The sequence below is a fragment of the Podarcis raffonei genome, chromosome 6 (assembly GCF_027172205.1).
Source record: "Podarcis raffonei isolate rPodRaf1 chromosome 6, rPodRaf1.pri, whole genome shotgun sequence".
NCBI classification, from domain to species: Eukaryota; Metazoa; Chordata; class Lepidosauria; order Squamata; family Lacertidae; genus Podarcis; species Podarcis raffonei.
Genome location: NC_070607.1, coordinates 6,155,611 through 6,175,751, shown reverse-complemented (window position 1 = coordinate 6,175,751; position 20,141 = coordinate 6,155,611). Strand labels below are relative to the sequence as shown.

The following is a 20,141-nucleotide window of genomic DNA, read 5'->3' as shown; positions in this document are numbered from 1 at the left end:
TTATCCAGGTGTTCACCCTTGGCTGAACTATGCTGGAACCCTGGGTCAGCGCTACCTGCATGGCAGGGAGCTAGTCGAACCAGAGCCTATGCAACCAGTCACTTTCTGTAATCAATAAAGTTGTGGCCTAAATTCTGCCAAAAACCACAACCAATATTTGAGTCATGTGTGAATTTATTTAGGGTGGAGGTTTTTGGGTCTGAAGAAGCAAATGGAAGTCCTTGTACATGGCTTCTTCCTTCAGGACTCATGAGTTAAATGCTGCCCCAGGTACCTAATTATTTATATAGCACAATTGGTGCTTTGCAGATTCATGCCCCGAGGAGCTTACAATCGAAAAATTAACATGGGAAGCAACTGAGGAAGCAGATGGCAGAAGTAATCAGGGAAGAAAAACACAACTGTTTCAGTCAGACGTGCTACATGTAGGCTTGGTTGTTTTTGCTGTGGCTCTTGCGGCACATTGAGTTATTTTATTGTTGACTATTAGATTGCAAGACTGCAGGGAGGGACTCCTCAAACGGAAATGTATTCTGCTTCTAATGCCTTGTAAAGTGCTGTGAAAACAAAGCTTGAATGGATACACTGACAGGATAGATAAGAGATCAAGTGAAACAGAAATTTAGTAAAGATTGGAATATATTTAAACAATACCTGAAAGACCACTGCGGAAAATTAAATTTTTTGACTGGTTTAGACTAACTCTTGTAATGAGAAACATCAAAAAGTAGCAAAAAATTGGTTGCCCATAAACTATATCTATTATGATATGCATTCAGCCAAGAACTCTAAAGGATCCAAGTCAGAAGGGGAGAGAAGTCAGAAGAAATTAGAATATTAAGGAGTCGAATGATTAAGAATATGTCTTTGTTTTTCTTTATTATGATTTAGAAATACATGTACATCAACAAGAAACGGAAACGTTATACTGTGATTTTATGTTTAGAAAGCATTTATCTTGTTAAAAACCAATAAAGATGAATTGCAAAAGAGAGAGAGAGAGAGAGAGAGAAGAAAGCTTGTCCCTGCACCCCTTCCCTTTCTTTCTTTCTTTCTCTCTCTCTCTCTCTCTCTCTCTCTCTCTCTCTCTCTCTCTCTCTCTCTCTCTCGTGCTGCTACTGATGCATCTTAACCACAGAAGAACTTCCCAGTGGATTATGTGGCTCAGGGCTGTAACAAAAGACCTGAACTTCTGAAGGAAAACTACATGGCAGCCTTCATAACCCTGGAGCCCTCCAGATGCTGTTGAACTACAATTCCCAACAGCCCCAGCCAACACAGTTATACAAATAATAATAATAATAATAATAATAATAATAATAATAATAATAATATTGTAGTCCAACAACAAACTGGAGCGCACCAGGTTTGTGAATGCTGCTGCCTGGGGTCGCTGATGAATTGTGACAAAAATGCATTCTGCTGCTCACATTGCCCAAGATTCCAATAATATTTAGTCTTCCCAGTGCTGGGAACCTGGACACTTTCCCTCCATTTGGGGATCTTGGATTTGGCTGGGACAGTTGATCCACCCTTGCTTCCATATGAAGACCACTCCGGAAAGCAAACAGGTTTTATTTCCCCAGAGGCAGAGATCTCTCATTTCAGAGGCAAAACTGAAGGACTGCAGCTGGCAAACAACGCTGAGAGCTGTTTGTTTTCCAACTCTACTAACCTCTTTTTATTGCAAATTGGCAGTAATAAAGAATATTAGATGAACAGTCGAGCCCACGTCATCCAAACCTCCCTCCCCTCTGTTCTTCCACAGGTCTGCATTCTGCCCAGCTCCAGCTTCACTCTCCATTGTGTTTTCTTAATTCAATGAAGTGTCTGTCTGTCAAATTAAACCACTTTCAGCCTTACCAGAATCTTCTAAAAGGCCTAATTGGAAAAAATAGCAAGAGGGGCTACCTTTTCAAAACGGATTGCATTGACAAACAGTAGGGAAAGGTCTAAGCCCTCCCTGATCTGGATGACTTAAATGAGACTGAGATTATTTTGGCACTTAGGCCGCTATGTGATATTAGCCAGGCGGCCCCTGCCATGGTATGGTAGGCCAAGATTCTCAGGGCTGGTGCACATGCAAAATGCTCTTCGCTCGATTTCTTACCACATTATATCTTATCACCCGATATTTGATTCTGTGAATGAATTGTAAGGACTGCATGTTGTTTTAAATCCTTCATGCGATGACAGTCAGGACCAGCCCAAGACATTTTGCTGCTTGAGGCAAAGGATAAGAGGCTTTGCCCACCATTCCATGTATAGAAGCCAAATGGACTGGCAGCAGAATCTGATTTCAGTACTGGCAAGAAGGAAAACTGGATGGCAGCGCAACTGAGGGCAGTGAGCTAGTTATTCGGGTGCACTGCAGGCTGTATGTAATGGCACAGAGAACTCAGTTCTTTGACCAAAGGGTACAGCAGGGGGGTAGGACGCGGGTGGCGTGGTGGGTTAAACCACAGAGCCTAGGACTTGCCGATCAGAAGGTCGGTGGTTCGAATCCCCGCGACGGGGTGAGCTCCTGTTGCTCGGTCCCTGCTCCTGCCAACCTAGCAGTTCGAAAGCACACAGTGCAAGTAGATAAATAGGTACCACTCCGGCGGGAAGGTAAACGGCATTTCTGTGCACTGCTCTGGTTCGCCAGAAGCGGCTTAGTCATGCTGGCCCCATGACCCGGAAGCTGTACGCCGGCTCCCTCGGCCAGTAAAGTGAGATGAGCGCCGCAACCCTAGAGTCGGCCACAACCGGACCTAATGGTCAGGGGTCCCTTTACCTTTACCTTTACAGTAGGGGGCAACCAAAGCTGCAGGTGCTACATGCCCCCTGTAAACATCTGCTACCTGAGATTGTTGCCCCACTCTTTCTAATGTGTACCCGAAGGAGCATCTCCACCCCCATCGTTCAGCCCGGACACTGATATCCAGCTCCAAGGGCCTTCTGGCAGTTCCCTCACTGCGAGAAGTGAGGTTACAGGGAACCAGGCAGAGGGCCTTCTTGGTGGTGGCGCCCGCCCTGTGGAACGCCCTCCCGTCAGATGTCAAGGAAATAAGCAACTTTCTGATTTTTAGAAAACATCTGAAGGGAAGTTTTTAATGTTTGATTCTGTATTGTGTTTTTAATATTCGGTTGGGAGCCGCCCAGAGTTGCTGGGGAAACCCAGCCATATGGGCGGGGTATAAATAAATTATTATTATTATTATTATTATTATTATTATTATTATTATTATTATTAGATCTTTATTGTCATTGCCCCCTCTCGGGGACAACGAAATTACTTGACTGCTCCATAAACACACTAATTAAAACAATACAGTATAGTACAGCAAGGAAGATTAGATGACTTTCAAAGTCCAGGCTTCCCATTCAGGGCCGAGATCGCTCTGGAGAAGAAGCTGTTCTTAAGACAGCTCGTTCTTGTCTTCATCATCCTGTATCTCCGTCCCGACGGCAGGAGCTCGAAGAGACAGTGACCAGGATGCGATGGACCTTTTACTATGTCCAGTGCCTTCCTATGGCACCTTGTGGCATAAATCTGCTCTAAGGTGGAGAGTGGGCAGCCAACAATGCTCTCTGCTGCCTTAACAACTCTGCACAACCCCATCCTGTCCTGGGTAGTACAGCTTCCGTACCACACACATAAGCCCTAAGTGAGCACGCTCTCAATGGCACAGTGATAGAAGGCAAGCAGCAGTTTCTGCGGAAGATGGTTTTTCCTTAGAATTCTCAAAAAGTACAGTCTCTGCTGCGCCTTCTTCACAAGCCCCTTGTGTTGACACTCCAGGACAGATGATGATGATGATGATGATGATGATGATGATGATGATGCTGGCCCTGTGGGGAGCAGGATGAGTGCAGTGTTTCTCAAACTTGGGTCCCCAGCTTTTGTTGAACTACAAATCCCAACATCCTTGATCACTGGTCCTGCTAGCTAGGGGTGATGGGAGTTGTAGTCTAATAACAGCTGGGTACCCAAGTTTGAAAGCACAGCATTAGACAGATGATTTCTGAATCAGGATTGCACACCACATGGGGAACCTATATAAGTACAAAATGCTTCCTTGCTGCAGAAGGTGTCCTCCAATTCATGGAGGCAGAGGGAGACAGGAGGCAGATCTGTGTCTGAGGGATTTAGACCAGGGGTCAGAAAACTTTTTCAGCAGGGGGGCCGGTCCACAATCCCTTAGACCTTGTTGGGGGCCAGACTACGTTTTGAAAAAATAATAATGAATCCCTATGCCCCACAAATAACCCAGAGATGCGTTTTAAATAAAAGGACACATTCTACTCATGTAAAAACATGTTGATTCTCGGACCGAACACAGGCCAGATTTAGAAGGTGTTTGGGCCGGATCCGGCCCCCGGGCCTTAGTTTGCCTACCCATGATTTAGACTGTCTGAATAGGTCATTTGTGGCTACAGTGGTACCTCGGGTTAAGTACTTAATTCGTTCCGGAGGTCCGTTTTTAACCTGAAACTGTTCTTAACCTGAACCACCACTTTAGCTAATGGGGCCTTCTGCTGCCGCCGCGCTGCCAGAGCCCGATTTCTGTTCTCATCCTGAAGCAAAGTTCTTAACCGGAGGTACTATTTCTGGGTTAGCGGAATCTGTAACCTGAAGCGTATGTAACCCGAGGTACCACTGTATATGAAAGTTGAATATATGGTCTGCGAGGGTTCATTGCCATATTCAAAACACCATCTATTGCTGCAGTTATCAACTGTTGAACATGCATGTTCAAATCATCCCCTCAAAGCCCTAGACTGGGTCTGTAACCCACCCTCACACCATTTTTTTACATGTTATGATCCCTTTGGGTGAAGATTCCCCAGCCAAGCCCCACCCATGACTGCTATTTACTCCCCCCCCCCACTGCTATTTGCTCTTGTTTTTTTTTGTTTTGTGTTTTTTTAAAGAATATTTACTAAGTTTTCCAATTTTTTAAGCAAACAAACAAACAAAACAAACAGAAACATTAAGCAAAAGCATAAATTTCATAAACCGTACTTTTAAATAACACATTTCTCAGACCTCCTCGTACTTCTTCTTGTATCCCAATTAAGATTATTTGTTCAGCAAATCCTTCATTTAAAGCATTACAGCTTGTAACATTACCTTATTTTTCAAACCCTTTTTCCCCCCCATCTATGTGCTATTTGCTCTTGTTGGAGGAAACACAGAAATACCTTTATGGCACGGGAGCTAAACCTGAGGCATGGCCACTTAAACCACTCACACAAACAAAAAGTAATAAGGCGTCTGAAAAAAGCTCTTCAAAATATCCAGTAGATGCAAAGATTTATAAGGAATAGATACCAGGAAAAGGGGGTTGTCTGTTCATCCCTAGTAAACAGGCACAGCTGCAACTCTCTGCACAACATTTCTCTGAAATGAATAATCAGATTTCCCTCAATAAAGCTTATTATTCTTCCTTACAGATACTTCTTCCCTCCCACTTCCAAACTCTCGGTCTTTTCATGATGGACAGGAAATGCATTATGGTGTCCAGATGAGAATTCAATCTGTCAGGGAAAAGTTTAACATGAGGGCAGCTGCGCATATAGTTATATATATATAAACTCAGAGGCATTTGTTCGATGGATATCTGTCTCTCTCTCTCTCTCTCTTCCCCACTCAGTTTCTCCTGCTTGTAGCAAATGTCAGAACCGGAGGCCCAGTTCTCACTTGTAAAAGTCATCGGCTCACAAGGCAGCACGGAAGAAAAGCTTGCCAGGCCACATGCTGCTGTCCCTGCTCCATCGCTCCAAGGCAACTTCTTCATGCTCCACACAGCAAGGAGAAGGGAATTCATCAAGTCTCCCATGCATGAACTTCCCATCTGACTTGCCCCCACTCTCCCTCTTGATGGCCTTTCAATGCACCTGGAAGGCTGCTCGTTTCGCAGTTCCCAGGACTTGCCAGTTCTTATGACTGAAGTACAGGCTCTAGTACGCCATCTCACTCGCTGCCCTTTAAAGGTAAAGGTAAAGGGACCCCTGACCATTAGGTCCAGTCGTGACCAACTCTGGGGTTGCGGCGCTCATCTCGCTTTATTGGCCGAGGGAGCCGGCGTACAGCTTCCGGGTCATGTGGCCAGCATGACTAAGCCGCTTCTGGCGAACCAGAGCAGCACACGGAAATGCCGTTTACCATCCCGCCAGAGCGGTACCTATTTATCTACTTGCACTTTGAGGTGCTTTCGAACTGCTAGGTTGGCAGGAGCAGGGACCGAGCAACAGGAGCTCACCCCGTCATGGGGATTCGAACCATCGACCTTCTGATCGGCAAGTCCTAGGCTCTGTGGTTTAACCTACAGTGCCACCCTTGCCTTTTAAAACAAGCTGCTAAATTTGGAGAAGAGGCAGCTGCGGGGGGGGGGGTTGCGCCGATTCTCTTCCAACCCTCCTAGTCTTTCTGTCCATCCCGTTCCCTAAACTTGCCGTACGGCACACTCAAAGTCCTATTTGTTACAGAAGGCAAGGAAGGGGTGGTGATCAGAAGGACTCTGTGAAAAACAGGTGGTAAAAGCTGCTGCTGCTGCTGCCTCGCGGCCTCCCATTCCAAGCCCTACATTTGAAAAGAAAGAAGGGGAAGCTTGCGATTTGGTTGCTAAATTCGAGATGAAATCACACATTGCCGATATAGCACAGGGTCTTGGAGACCACAGCTGAAATTTTGCCTCTGCTGTGAACTCACTTGGCGACCTGAGTAAAGTCGTACCCTCCTAGTCTTGCCTCTGTATCTGGAGCACGGAAGATAATAATACTGATCCACCCTACAAGGCTGTGTTGGTACAATAGGATGATATTGCAGTATGTGAAACAGTTTGAATGACTGTCATTAAGAAGGGCCTTTTAACTTCTATATCGCCAATAATCCTACACTAGTTTGGTGTCCTATAAACAAAGGCATATCAGGTACGGCTGAAGTCCATGTTTTACCATCTCCTACCCAAGACTGGTTGCTTTGAGGGTACTTACAGAATAGCTCCCCTCTCTCTAAAATGGTTACATCCTCATCTCCATTAGTGGAATGGTGCCTTTGCTAACCTTATGCCCAGTTGGGAGACCTCAAGGAACCATTTGGCATCCTTCTCTTAGCTTTGGCCGTAATCCAGTGCATGAATCTACTTCGTAAGGACAAACAGAGGTGATTTCTTCCAGAAAGCTTTAAATGGATGCCCATGAAGTCCTAACATTGGGAGGGGGGGTCATTAATGCCTCTCTTGGATGCTAAACCTTCTGTTCTTAATGTCAGCGTTGATGTATTATAATTCTCCCCTCAGCTTTTCCTCTGCTATTTATATTTCAGCTGGTGCTCAGACACATTTTTAAAGTCATGGTGGATTCCAAGAATGTGTTCTCCAGGAGAAGATACTGTGGACTTTAAGGTGCATAATCGATTCCAGTTTGCCTAGCACAGAAAAGACATCTGTTCATCCTGAAGAATTTTGCGGATTAAACAAGGACCTTCAGTGTAGGAATTAAACAAGGGTTTACAATTTAGCAAGCTTTGGGCTGCTCCCCAAACACCATCCCTACAAATATTTTCCCCAGAAAGATAGATGTATTGATTGTTATAACACTTAAGCAAGGTAACACTTTTTAAAAAAAGAGAGAAAACAGAAAAATGAAAAATGCTGTTGTAATATCACACAGTTGGCTTAATTCTCATAATCAAATACCAGCCAGAACTTCCCCCACCTCAAAAAAGAGGAATTCCAAACTCATGTTTGCCTTATAACACTGTTATAGCAGTAATCACATTTTTAGAAATCCATGTTTTTGCTGAGGTAAAGGTGTTCTTCCCACATAGAAAGCAATGGTCTCCCTGTCAAAAGGCTCTCTTCTGGGAATTCCCAACAACTTAGAATTTTAGGTCTTTTAAATCTATTTATTCTGCACTTTTCAGCTTAACCGAAGTCCATCAAGACAATTCACAATTAAAACTATCAAACACTATGGCAGTTAAACAGTATAAACAATACTGGAAAAAGCACCAGTGAGGAAAAGCTGCTGGTCCTATGCACTATGGCAGACAAAATTAAAGCAAATAGTAAACACACATCTGGAGATGTATAGCAGAGGGAGAATAAAATGAGCTATTGAGGAAGCGCTGAGGTGATGACTTCTCCCAAGGCTGTTCTCTCTCCCCCCCTTGCTGTGGATGTTCTAAATTCCCAGGGGCTGCTAATTTATTCCCATTTCCCAGATAATTGAAAATGAGAAACTGACAACAGAAAATGGAAACAGACTGTACTAAATCTTGTGTGTTTGCAGCTTCCTTTGACATCCAGTTCTGACAAGTTAAAGGGACGCGGGTGGCGCTGTGGGTAAAACCTCAGCGCCTAGGACTTGCTGATCATAAGGTCGGCGGTTCGAATCCTCGCGGCGGGGTGAGCTCCCGCCGTTCGGTCCCAGCTCCTGCCCACCTAGCAGTTCGAAAGCACCCCTAAGTGCAAGTAGATAAATAGGGACCGCTTACTTGGCAGGAAGGTAAACGGCGTTTCCATGCACGGCGCTGGTGCTGGCTCGCCAGTGCAGCTTCGTCACGCTGGCCACGTGACCCGGAAGTGTCTTCGGACAGCGCCGGCTCCCGGCCTCTAGAGCGAGATGAGCTCACAACCCTAGAGTCGGACACGACTGGCCCGTACGGGCAGGGGTACCTTTACCTCTGAGAAGTTATACAGCGCCTTTCATCTGTAATCTCGAGGGAGCTTGGAAAGAAGTGACCAGTACCACAACCTTTATTTAGGCCTATAATTGAAGCCCTCAAAAGGGAAGCCATTTTTATTTTTATTTTTTTAGTGAAGTCACCTCCAGGCCAGTGAGGCTGTCAGGAAGCCACACAAAACAATTCTTGGATCCCTGGGCTGAGGGGAGGTGTGCTGTTTCATTTTCCACTAGACTGCTCCATCCTAGGCTTTTTAAAGACATGTTTTCTGTGACAGGTACAAAGAGTTCCAAGGAGACAATATGGCGGGAATCTCTGAGGAGAGGCATTGCCAGACTCACAGATGTGCAGCCTGAGGGGGAACTAGCAGGAAACGGCTATTTAAATGCTGACAGGACCTAGGGTTCATTGTTGTGTGGGTGTTTTTGTTTGGTTTTGTAGCTTCGAGGCCACAATTCGTTTAACACATTGAGGGCTCCAGGCATCTTGACAAGAGCAGAGCACAGCAAGTTCAGAACAAGTTCAAGCACCCAAGCATGCCCTACGGCCTGAGCCCTAAACAGATCTCAAAGAGTTGCTTTCATTCATCCGCAACTTGTCATCTCAACACAAAAACCTACCAGAGGGAACGTTCATAAAAACCAGTGAAGTCAATTTTGATGGCTGCTGTTGTTATGTACTGAAGTTCTCACCCTGGGCCAGCAGGGGGATACTGTAGATAGTTTTCACTCAGGTCCACGTCAGTTATTTTAGGCGGGAAACCCTGGGTTGTTGTTGCTACAATGTTGAAAGCTGGCTGCCTATAAAAGCAGGCCGGCTGAGCTGTTTGCTGTTCAGTTTCTGTTCCAGCTTACAAAATAAAGAGCTGCTTGGAGAAATCGCTGTGTCGTCTGCCATGTCTACCCACTATTCAACACTGGCGACGAAGGTGGGATCGGTGGACATCAGAGCACAGCCAGATGCGGCCATCCTCTGAACTGAGCTGAATCACAGAGCGAAATCACTGAGCGAAATCACTGGACAGAACCAATTCAGAGCTGACTGTTCTGGCTAGAGCACTGTGTTCCATCCATCGCCCTTCTCTCCGGCATCGGAATCATGGCTTCACTTGTGCCTCTACCGCCGTTTGCGCCAGCCTCTGAATCATGGGACTCCTACCTCGCTCGGTTCGACTGCTACCTCCAAGCCAACGAGCTGACAGCAGTATCAGAGGAACGGAAGCAGGGCCTATTCCTCAGCCTCTGTGGGCCTGAGGTGTTTGAGACGGCCCGAACATTGGTTGCGCCTGAAGCAGTCCAGGCAACACCATGGGACACGATCCAAGAGAAGCTCCGCAACCACTACGCACCAAAGCCGTCCAAGATTGCTGCCCGCCATGCGTTTTACCACCGGAACCAGGCAGAGAGGGAGTCACTGGACCTCGCTCGTACCAGGTGGCACTCGAAGACGGACGCTTGTGGCGCCGGCACATAGACCAGCTTAGGCGCAGGGTTGGGGACTTGGACACTACCGTGGTGCCCCCAACTGCGCTTGTGGCTCCAGAAGAGACACTTACAGATGGCGAGGCTCCACCTACACCTCCCTCGCAAACTGCCAGCATGGAGCCGAACCAAGCCGCTTCAGAGGGTCTGCCAGACTTACCGCAGACTCAGACCACTCCACTTGCGGAGGCTCCACCCACAGCAGCGGATCCAGGGGATTTGGTTTCAACGCCACCTAGGGTCGCACCACAGCCTCAGCAAGAATTGTGTGGCCCCCCGGACTTGGCTACCAGTCCCCGGCGGTCTGGCAGAGTTTCCAAGTGCCCAACTTATTTAAAGGACTATGTTGTTGGACATGTATCACTGTTGGTCTAAGTATGGGAAATGTAACCGATATGCTTTTGTGCCTAATTGAACCATTACGTGTAGTGCTGTATATAAGGAAACCATTACGATTGTAACTAACGCCTTATCTCGGTGGGGAGGGGTGTTATGTACTGAAGTTCTCACCCTGGGCCAGCAGGGGGATACTGTAGATAGTTTTCACTCAGGTCCACGTCAGTTATTTTAGGCGGGAAACCCTGGGTTGTTGTTGCTACAATGTTAACAGCTGGCTGCCTATAAAAGCAGGCCGGCTGAGCTGTTTGCTGTTCAGTTTCTGTTCCAGCTTACAAAATAAAGAGCTGCTTTGGAGAAATCGCTGTGTCGTCTGCCATGTCTACCCACTATTCAACAGCTGTAGCAGCAGCTTAGTGGTTAAGACAGCAACATGTGAGAGTGGAGAAGAATAAATCTTGGTCCATAAGCAATGGGTATATTTTGCATGTGCCCCTCTATTTTCACTTCTTGGGGGGGGGTATGGTTTTACTACATAGTTTACTGTATATACTAAATTACCATGCCTGTTTGCTCTGTCTTCATGGTGGGCTGGCTTAATTGAACCACAACTGATGTAAAAGTATGGACCAATTTAACTGCAGTAACAGCTGTGTGGAGGCCACTGGGAAAAAAGTTGGGTATGCGTACACTCAGATCCACCTAGCGACACTGTGTGGAAGCAAATTTCTGTATATGTATACTTCAGACCTTCCAGGTGTCCCTATTTTCCAGGGACAGTCCCAGATTTACAGAAGCCGTCCCAGTTTCTAATTTGATCCTGGAATGCCCCCCCTTTCCTTTGGACATCCCTATTTTCACATACCCTCCAATATTTCTCCAATGAAAATAGGGATGTCCCCTTGCATAATGATAATTTTACTATTTATACCCCACACATCTTACTGGGTTGCCCCAGTCACTCTGGAAGGCTTACAACATATATAAAAACATAATTAAACATGAAGAAAACTTCCCTGTACAGCATTGCCTTCAGATGGCTCAGGGGTTGGATAACTCCATACCCTCCAACATTTCTCCAGTGAAAATAGGGACATCCTCAGAAATCAAATCAGACCAGGACAGCTTCTCTAAATCAGGAAAATACGGACACTTGGAGGGTCTGTTTTCATTGGAGAGATGTTGGAGTGTATGGAGTTATCCAACCCTGAACCATGTGAATGCAGTTCTGTTTAGGGAAGCTTTTTAATGTTTAATGTTTTATTATGTTTTTATATATGTTGGACACATTTTTATAGAGATTTATTGTCTTTTGTGTCTGCCTTCTGTAATAAAAGTTAGACATAGATATAAGCCATTTCCCAAACTTTAAGAGGAATCAAAAGATGGTGGTGCCAGGGCCGTCTTTACACATGGATGCTATGGGTGTGGGCCACCCAGGCGCCAAATTCTGGGGGGCGCCAGGCGCCCACCACTGAAACCGCTGCCTAAGCTAATGTTGCTGCAGGGAGAGCTCTCTGGAAAGTCTCGCTCACCAAAGCCGGGAAGAGAGGGAGTGACAGGGAAGAGGCAGACAGAAAGAGAACGTGCCTATCTAGCGATGGGAGCGTGCGCAGGCTCCAGAACCTTCCCAAGAAGAACTCATATATGCGCGCTCGCAAGGGCCTTGCCAACTCCTCTAGAAATAAGGTTGCTCCCACAATGAAAGGCTGCCTGTGATGGTTCTCCCAAGCACAATGCCCACCTGTCTCATCTTTCAGACACCTCCCTACGACCGTAAGCGCATGCGTGGTGTCTTTACACTGACTCCCAATGTGTTCTTTGTCTTCTTTAGAAAAGCTGGTTTTAAACAAACAAAAAACTCCTTTTGGAGCTGTGCAGGCATGAGCGCTATTTATCAAATGATAATAGTGACATAAGCATAAAAAAGTTAATTTGGGGGCTAAACTAAATTTGGGGGCACTGGGCAGATCTTTGCACCCCGGTGGCACATATGCTAAAGACGGCTCTGGGTGCCGTGGGATTTTTCTGGTTTCTGACAGATTCCTGAGCAATCATAAGTAGACAAACTGTTATTCCCCAGTCGTCAGGTATAATGCCCTGCAAATATATGTTACCAGTAGGAGATTATGACCCAGAATACGTGTCATTTCTGTCAACACAGATTCCCAAGAAGTCCTGATCATTCTGCATGCTCCTATCACAGAATCATAGAGTTGGAAGGGACGCTAAGGATCATCTAGTCCAACCCCCAGCAATGTAGGAATATGCAGCTGCGCTCAAACCTGCAACCTTGGCATTATGAGCACCACCTTCTAACAAAACGGGCAACTAATCCATTCAAGTCCTTGAGAAGTGACAGTGCCAAAGCTAGCAGTTAAGAGCATACTGGAAATTGGATGAAAGCAGCCAAAATCTGTTCAGCATGAATGCAGGCCAGGGGGTTACAAGTTGTGGGTCCTGACTGGCTGCATACTTTCCTTGAAGGAAGCCCTGTGCAAGACAGGAGGACTTAAATTCCTAATAAACCTTCAGAGGATTCGTCTGCATGGTGATTGCTTAATCCCTTCTCCACCTCCCAGCTGGCTTCCATTTTTCCGTTTCCAGCACCATCTACTTCTCAGACTCAGAACAGGCTGCAGGTGCTTTTATCCCAGTGAGTCAGGATTACACCTCCCTCTAAATCAGCACAACTCTGTATGGTGATGGCTACAGCACCCCAATGATGAAGCAGAGTATTTGCATTGAAACGTGCCAGGTTCATGAAACCTTTCCTTGAGCAGCTAATTTAATTCATACCTCATTTAGCCGAAAGAGCCGCCAGATGGGATTCAGACATTCCAAGCCACAGCGCCTGGCAGGATCAGTTAATCACTTACACAGCTTAGCTAAATCCCTTTTTTCTGTGCAGCTCTCTCCTTTCATAGCTACCTGTGTTTTCCTTAGGAATCAAATGTAGAATAAATAAAGGTAACGTGCTTCTGCCCTTGTTTTAAGGGCCAAGCAGGCTACCAAATTTCCCCCTTTATTCCGCACTATCCCGGGAGGAACGGATTCCGAAAAGATATGTGTAAGGTTGTCAACCAGCAGGGCTTCTGTGTCTTGGACAGCAGCCCGCAGACAGCAGAGGAGCAGCCTGCTTTCCCATGTCTTTAAATTTTTTACTATGTTGGACCTATGTTTTATTTGGAGACTAGGCCTGCTTACTTTAGGCATATTTACCAACTGTGCAACTTCTCAAACATACGGACATACTTCAATAAGAGAAAGAGCCAGCAGCTTTTGTTTACGGCAGTGTTTGGCTGGCTTAGTATAAATCCTGTTCAAACTAGGGTTTCCAATTTTGGTTTGGAGAGCAAATGCAAACCATAGTTTGCCTGACAGTTAGAAGGCTCAAAACAGTTGAGATTCCTGCATTGTAGGGGGTTGGACTAGATGGCTCTCAGTGTTCCTCCCAACCTTACAATTCTAGGTTATATATGCAGCTCTCTCCATAATCATGGCATCACTTTCTCCAGCAGCTGATTAACTTTGGGGGGGGAAATAATAGCAGCATGAGTTGACCCAAACCACTCATTTTAGAGCCTGAAAGGACAACCTGGAGCCCTAGGTCTGCAAAGGTAAAGGTAAAGGGACCCCTGACCATTAGGTCCAGTCATGGCCGACTCTGGGGTTGCGGCGCTCATCTCGCTTTACTGGCCGAGGGAGCCGGCGTACAGCTTCCAGGTCATGAGGCCAGCATGACTAAGCCGCTTCTGGCGAACCAGAGCAGCGCACGGAAACACCGTTTACCTTCCCGCTGGAGCAGTACCTATTTATCTACTTGCACTTTGATGTGCTTTCGAACTGCTAGGTTGGCAGGAGCAGGGACTGAACAACGGGAGCTCACCCCGTCGCGGGGATTCGAACCGCCGACCTTCTGATCGGCAAGGCTTTGTGGTTTAGACCACAGCACCACCCACATCCCTTAGGTCTGCAAAAGCCCTCCGCAATTTATCAGTTCAGACTTCTGGAAAGAGTGATCTGTCCTTCTCCTGGCAGACTACTGCCCAGGGAGGAAGAGGGAAAGGAGGAGGTGTCTGAAAGGGGGTGGAGGGAAGAAATGCCCCAGCCACTTTTGATGCCAGGCTTGTCTGCCTCTGCCCCTGGCAGATTACCAAACTGAGCTTGGGAACATGTGAACTATTGATTCCGATACTTGCCCTGGTGCACTGATGCCACTGTTTTGCACCTGTTGTGGAGAGATGGGAAGGGGCTTCTAAGTCAGTGTCTGGAAGAGTGCAGTAGAGTTGCCATTATTGGGATTCCAATCCGTCTCATCAAGGCTATAAATCAGTAGTAGTGAAGCTGTGCACCAGACCTAGCCCACAAAGTTCTGAAACCCTCTTCCAAACTTGGGTGCCTCTTTTTCCCCTTTGAAAAGTGCCATTTCTGCCTCTGGCATGGTGCTGTTGTTAGAAGCTCTTAGAAAGACATTTAGATGAATTCACTCTGTTAAGTCACCTGTGCTCCTTTGCCAGAACCCAAAGGTATTTTCAGATGCATCCTTCAGAAAGCAAGATTAAGCCCAGGCTGCAAAACATGGGCAGCTTGAAGATCACAAGGGACTTATAATTCTGTGTTGGCTCTGGATGAAAACTTTGCAGCTCATCCAGCGCTATCAGACCATTAATTGGTTTGCTGAAGACAGAAAATTTGGACAGTGCATGATAGGATAAAATAAGGGGTTGTTGTATTGATAATTGTTTCCATTCTAAGTCCAGATTGGTATCTTCAGGTAGCGATAGAGCAATGAGTATGTCAGAAGCCTGCAATGACTGAGCTAAACAGCCCATCTCCTTGGAGCTGGTGCGATTGCACCTTGCTGAACCTGTTCAATATTTGATGCTTTCTTCTTTCTTCCTAAGCAGAGAAGTGCTGATGCTTTTATTCTAGGAGGCAGCGCAGACAGGTAGAGGGCAAGCAACTTATTTAAAAGGCAGGGAGAAAGAAGGAAGGAGGGAAGAAAAGAAAAAAAAAGACAGAGAAAGAAATGAATTAGTGATGGGCCATCCCAAGAGAGGGTTCCGGTTGGGTAGGGAGGGAAGAGCCATGAGGAGAAGCCAGCAGTGCGTGAGGATAGGATGTGACAGATACAAATGTGTACTACACTCTCCAGACATGTGGGGGAATTAGGAGAGCATGGATTCTTGCAGGAGGTGTTGCCTTTTACATAGGGGGAAGTTGTATTGTGTGTCTGTCCTGTTTTGAGCAATTAGGGGAAATGCTATATAAAAGTAGCGACCTGTAAACAGCCAGAGGGCTAAAGCTGGCATACGATTCAGTGAAAGTGTGGAATTTTTTTCAAACTGGGTGATAGTTGAATGCTTATCATCACCACCATCTTCCTTCCATCTAAAGATAATTGTGATGGTTGAGTACATTTGCAAGTGAAATGGGGCAACCAAAACATAAGGCAGTGATTTCTGCACACCTGCGGGACCACTGGAACCAACTCCTAGGGGGCGTGGGGGCTTCACTCCCCACAATAAAAGATTGGGGGCAGACCCCAGAAAGTTGGCAAACCTTCCCACTCAAATGGTGTGTGTGTGCACTGCATCGATTATGCAGGGCGTGGCTTACCTGTGCCCCCACAATATTTTATTCAAGTTGGCACCCCTGTGCAGGACTCTCCTGAGCACATGGAAATGTACACATTTGCAAATTGTAAAGGAAAACTCCAAAACTGCTGAACAAGGACCTGTGATTCCCCAAGACTTATAGAAAGTTGGTGACAGTTGATTTAGAAATTCTAGAATAGATCTAGATTTAGAAATTCTAGAATAACTCACTCTGCTGTCTGGAACTTCCAGGTTCACACTAAACTAAATATCAGTGAGAGCAGGATCTCCCCTTTTCGCTATCCCCTTCTGTTTACACAAATCATTTGTTTGTTCCCTTCCAAATCACAGCTAGGCAAAAATCCTGGATTCCTAACATTGTTTTCTTTTGGCAGCTCTCACTTTTCCTCCCCTGGGGCAGGAAGAGTCAAGGATGCAGATACTTGGGTGAAACTGTGTAGGTACAACCATTTAAGCCAATGGTTGAGAGTAGCTGAGACACAGAATCATGGAACCGTACAGTTGGAAGGGACCATGAAGAACCAACCTCTGCAATACAGTGGTACCTCGGGTTAAGTACTTAATTCGTTCTGGAGGTCTGTACTTAACCTGAAACTGTTCTTAACCTGAAGCACCACTTTAGCTAATGGGGCCTCCTGCTGCCGCCGCGCCGCAGGAGCACAATTTCTGTTCTCATCCTGAAGCAAAGTTCTTAACCTGAAGCACCACTTTAGCTAATGGGGCCTCCTGGTGCCGCCATGCCGCCGGAGCACAATTTCTGTTCTCATCCTGAAGCAAAGTTCTTAACCTGAAGCACTATTTCTGGGTTAGCAGGGTCTGTAACCTGAAGCGTATGTAACCCGAGGTATCACTGTACAGGAATCTTTGAAATATGAGTTGAGAGGAAAGCAAAATGGAAGGCAAAGGGTGACAGGGCATCAAGAATGTAAGAAGAGCCCTGCTGTTCAACCCAAAGGCCCATTCTAGCTTAGCACTCTGCTCTCAGGGGGGTCAACCCTCTGGAAAGCACGCAAAAAGGACCTGACCACAGCAGCAACCTCCACGCTTGTGATTCCTAGGTATTGGTATTCAGAGCACAGTGCTTCCACCAGTGGAGGCGGAACAGTCCGTTGTTTTCCACGAATTTGCCTAATCCTCTTTTAAAGCCATCTAAGCTGGTGGATTTTGCAGTATCAGATTCCCGTTTATGTGCCCTTTGTGTGCTTTGAGAAGAAGCGCTTTGCCTATCCTGAAACTCCAATATTCAGCCTCCTTGGATGGCGTCAAGCTCTGGTGCTGGGAGAGAGGTAGACAGCCCTTGTTCTCCCTTATCCACATTCTCCATAATATGCATGATTTTAAATGCACCTCCATCTTACCTTTTTCCTACACTAAAAGCTCCCAAATATCGTAACCTTTCTTCTTAGGGCTGTTGCCCCAACTCCTTAATAATTTGGGTCATCATTTTCTAAACCATTTCCTCTCCAATATCCTGTTTGAGTTGAGGCAACTAGAACTGTACACCGTGTGCCAAGCGCATTTACACCATAGATTTTCACAATGCCATTATGACGCTGGCAGTTTTATTTTCAACTCCTTTCCTAATTATCCCTAGCATGGCATTCACCTTTTCCACAGCTGCCACACACTGAGTTGACATCTTCATGGAGCTATCCACTTCGACCCCAAGCTTTCATCCCTAGTCAGTCATTGGTTCAGACCCCATGAATGCATATGTAAAGTTAGGAGAGAGAAAATGTGCCAGCATGCATCTCTTTTCACTTCCTTACACTGAATAACACTTGCCAATGGCTGCCCATTCACACAGTCTTGAGAGATCCTTTTATTACTCCTTACCATCTCTTTTTATTTTAACTGCCCTTAACAATGTGGTATCATCAGCAATGTGGTCCAGCTTTCACTTCTATACATCACTACTGGGAAAACCCGTATAGTAAAAGCCATGGTTTTCCCAGTAGTGATGTATGGAAGTGAAAGCTGGACCATAAAGAAGGCTGATTGCCGAAGAATTGGTGCTTTTGAATTATGGTGCTGGAGGAGACTCTTGAGAGTCCCATGGACTGCAAGAAGATCAAACCTCTCCATTCTGAAGGAAATCAGCTCTGAGTGCTCACTGGAAGGACAGATCCTGAAGCTGAGGCTCCAAGACTTTGGCCACTTCATGAGAAGAGAAGACTCCCTGGAAAAGACCCTGATGTTGGGAAAGATGGAGGGCACAAGGAGAAGGGGACGACAGAGGACGAGATGGTTGGATACTGTTCTTGAAGCTACCAGCATGAGTTTGACCAAACTGTGGGAGGCAGTGGAAGACAGGAGGGCCTGGCGTGCTCTGGTCCATGGGGTCACGAAGAGTCGGACACGACTAAACGACTAAACAACAGCATCATCAGCAAACTTGTCTACCTCACTGTTTGCCCCTAACTTTAGTTTTTTATTATGTGCATTTGCAGTCTTAACTCAGCTGCCTAAAGTGTCCTAAATGCGCTTCTATTTTGAGCTGTACTCGTTTATTTTTTCTTCATTTGTTTTTTCTCTTTCAGCATGAACCACTTTTGAAGCAACATTTTAAAAAACCAAATAAAGATGTGCCAACCAGGCCTCGGCAACTGGTGTTGAGAGAAGTGTACTAAAGCACAGGGGGAAGTGTGAGAGAAGAACAGCCTCCAGCATATTAGGTATTCTGCTCTATGGGAGTGTCATAAGTCTTCCAGCTCTAGTCTCAACCTCATGAACCTTCTGTCTAAAGCTGTTCTTTCCCAGTTCATTCTAAAAGACAGAGATTAGCATTTCAGTCCCTGAAGAACAGTCGTAGGCATCACTGCATTTCTCATAAACTGGACAGGAAAACTGAGTCTAGCATTACATCAACTGCTACACATACAAGATCTATGCGCCTCCACAGGAACATGGAGAACATCATAACATACACTGCACATTTTTTGGCCCTTGTTGCAGGAATTTATGTATAGGTTTGGGGGGTTGCCCCTCCAGCAGATATCATGCACATGCAGCCCACTAGCAAAATCAGAACAACCATTTTTGTGACTTTTGTGATTTGTCCCCACAAAACACTTCATCACAGTTTCTTCCTATCTATTCAAAGGGCCTTTGCTGCACGATACCAAATATAACAATTCACTGATAAATGTCTCTGTGTACTGGCTCACTGGGAAAACTTCAGAAATTCATACAGACATGTGAGCTCAGCTCCTCAGCAGCCCCTCTGCCTGAGTGATAATCCCTGGCCTCCTGATACCTGAGTGCCAGACAGGTAGCCATTCCAGAAATAACAAACCCAGAAGAAGACAAAAGGGTGTGATTAACTTGGCTGGGAAACAGGGACATGTAAATATCTTTTTTGTTATACTTGATGGGTGTTTGGTGGAGGGCAAGGGGAACCATGGGGCAGGCTCCAAGATGCTCAGATTACTGCCACCAGACCTCCCCTTTCGTGATGTAACCGTGATGTATGAGTGGTGTAATTTGGGGGGGGGGCTGTAACATGGGGATTATATAGGGACGCAGGTGGCGCTGTGGGTAAAACCTCAGTGCCTAGGACTTGCCGATTGTATGGTCGGCGGTTCGAATCCCCGCGGTGGGGGTGAGCTCCCGTCGTTCGGTCCCAGCTCCTGCCCACCTAGCAGTTCGAAAGCACACCTAAGTGCAAGTAGATAAATAGGTACCGCTTTATAGCGGGAAGGTAACAGTGTTTCCGTGCGCTGCGCTGGCTCGCCAGCTGCAGCTTCGTCACGCTGCCCACGTGACCCGGAAGTGTCTTCGGACAGCGCTGGCTCCCGGCCTCTTAAGCGAGATGAGCACGCAACCCCAGAGTTGGTCACGACTGGCCCGTACAGGCAGGGGTACCTTTACCTTTAACATGGGGATTAGCAGCTAATAAAAGTTTGGGGGCTCTTTTGTTGGGGGCTTCCATCTTGTTCCACCTTGTGGCAGGTGGGAGTCCTGTCACGACAGTCTTCAATAAAGACCAAGCCTACTGGCTGCTGTTTTGCTCTGGTATTCCTGGCCGGC

The 20,141-nt window shown here is 46.3% G+C and overlaps 1 protein-coding gene and 1 long non-coding RNA gene across 2 annotated transcripts in view; one reads left to right on the top strand and one right to left on the bottom strand.

Moving 5' to 3' along the window:
• LOC128415275 (uncharacterized) overlaps positions 1-9,552 on the top strand; it is a 37,461-nt gene extending 27,909 nt beyond the window's left edge. The window contains exon 2 of the long non-coding RNA XR_008330905.1: positions 9,393-9,552. This is a non-coding gene — a long non-coding RNA (uncharacterized LOC128415275). The remainder of the gene's footprint in view (positions 1-9,392) is intronic.
• Positions 1-20,141, bottom strand: part of FAM163A (family with sequence similarity 163 member A) — a 118,023-nt gene that overhangs the window by 71,947 nt on the left and 25,935 nt on the right. The gene's annotated exons all lie outside the window — the stretch shown is intronic.